The sequence below is a fragment of the Penaeus monodon genome, chromosome 22 (assembly GCF_015228065.2).
Source record: "Penaeus monodon isolate SGIC_2016 chromosome 22, NSTDA_Pmon_1, whole genome shotgun sequence".
Classification (NCBI taxonomy): domain Eukaryota; kingdom Metazoa; phylum Arthropoda; class Malacostraca; order Decapoda; family Penaeidae; genus Penaeus; species Penaeus monodon.
The window spans coordinates 41,115,549-41,117,734 of NC_051407.1; the positions used below are offsets into that span (position 1 = coordinate 41,115,549).

Sequence of the window (2,186 nt, forward strand, 5' to 3'; positions counted from 1 at the left end):
AACATTACCTCGTCTAGGAACCAGCTTAATGGTTACAGCTCGACTGTTGCATTTAAGCATAGAACGACGGGCAAAATAGAGTTCAACAAATTACACACCAAAATGTCTGTTCACTCCACGGCTGACTGCTCCTTCAGGTATTTCGTGTGAAAGTCTTTTTCAAGGGATACAATCAGTTATTAATTGCCACTCGAACCCCGTCTCGCTTCACTTCTGCAGCAAGAACATCGAAGCCTTTGTTTTATTTGCTCAGACATTCATCATACGGTGCAGTTATGCGAGGCTAAACTTCTTTTAGATAAATAATAACTGCGTGACTGACCTGGGCTGATGGTATTAAAAATGCGCGGATTTTTGTGGACAACAAAATGAGGGTAGACATTTTTCTGCATATGAAAATACAAAGGTTCATTGCTGCGTTACATAAGCTGGTCATTGCTAAAACTGTAATTCTATTAAATTTATACAATGTATGAAAAGCACCATGACACTTTCCACGACTGGCGATATTGGCGTGGGTGAGCAAGGAAGTTTCCTCCGTCACTTCAGTTTCCCTCGTGCACTGCGTAGGCTCCGCTCCCGGTGCTCTGCCGCGTCGCCCCGCGTGGTCTGCAGCAATGAATGACCGGCGGGCGAGCACCTCCGCCCTGACGCCCCCGCCCAGCTGGGCTGAGGACGAGCATCACACTGAATCCCAACTCACACGCCACGTCCCAAGCGTCTGACCCGTCTCCCTGTGGAGCCGAAGGAGTCGTCGGCCGTCCGCTAGCATCAGGCAGGTGGGAAACCCTGCTTATCACACTGAACATTATGCTTGGAGACGGCCAGCGCGAGTCCTGTCTCTCCCAGCCTAGCCTCCAGCACTATCTCTATCACAACATCTTTACAACAGAAGTTAATATTCATCGAAACCTATCGTTATCCACTTATTTTCTTCACAACCACCGCTATGGTTAAAGAGTTTCATCACAATCACCTTCACTTTCATCTTGATAACTCTTGATAGTTTGATTGTCTTTAGCAGTTAACACATCACACATCATCTTCAGGAACACCTAAGATGGCCACATCAGCTGTTTTCTTTTTTTTTCCGCACCCATGAGGATATTATTTCAGCGTTCACTAACTGCCAGGTTCTGCGCGGTTCTAGCCCCGCCCGAGGCCCGGCGGGAGATTCTCCGTTTCCGTTCCCTACTGCGCGTAGAGACGGAAAGGCCACCTCTTCGGCAGCGAGGCGACGCTGGTCTCGACGCGGCTGGACTGTCCGTCCGACGCTGAGGGGAAATCGCTTTGGATCATAGTGGAAGAAAATATATACCACCTGCTCTTGTGAGCTCCGAGATATATTTTTTCTGCATAAAATATCACAAAATTTGCTCGACATGCTCATTTTCGGTCCGTTGCCTCCCCACCGCAGGCGAGGAGCCGGTCGGCGGCCCCAGCGCCTCGACGCTCGAGACGCGGTCCAGGGCGGGCGTCGGCGGGCCTCCGCGCCCCAGGCCACCTCGAGTCGACCTGGCCTCAGCGCCCCAGGCCACCTCAGGTCGGCTAGAACCTCTTCATGGGCTGGGAAAGCTTCAAGCTGTCAAGCTGGTGATCCGATGTGTGCGTTGTGATGAGTTCTTGCTAGCGTTCAGGTCCTGGACCTCTTAGTCTTTCTCGCACCTGGAAAGGAAGGAAAAGATTAACTAAAAGGAATTTACCTTTCTTATTTAACTCGATACAAAACAATAAGGCCAAGTGTCAACAACCAATAAAACGCTTTCGTGTGTTCTTATGATTACTATGGAAACCAACGCCTACTGTGTTTTTAATATCAATCCAATATCCTTACGATATTTGACAATCAAAAGACGTGTCGCCAATTACATTACAACAAGAACAGAAAAAGAATCACATCCACCGCCACCCCCCCAGAGCCCCCAACCCCACCCCTCGACCCTGAAGCCACCTCCGATCTCTCGAGCCAAAACCTCCTTAGTGCAACGAAATCAACACATCGCCTCCCTTATCATCAGCCCCGCCTAAGTCAATCACGCGGGGGGTGCGCGCTACCTTCCGATGTACCCCAAGACGAATTATGTGATAAAAATTTCAAAACAAGATAATTACAGTGAACAAAGAAACCACCATCGGGATTCGGTCGGCGAAAACACCAGGAGGAGCCGGAACTAGTCTCGGGGAAA

At 49.5% G+C, this 2,186-nt stretch overlaps 1 protein-coding gene across 1 annotated transcript in view; it reads right to left on the reverse strand.

The window, feature by feature from the left end:
- Positions 1-6: 6 nt before the first annotated feature.
- Positions 7-2,186, reverse strand: part of LOC119587143 (forkhead box protein O-like) — a gene marked incomplete at its 5' end in the record, with an annotated part of 57,932 nt that continues 55,752 nt past the window's right edge. The window contains 1 exon segment of the mRNA XM_037935899.1: positions 7-1,665.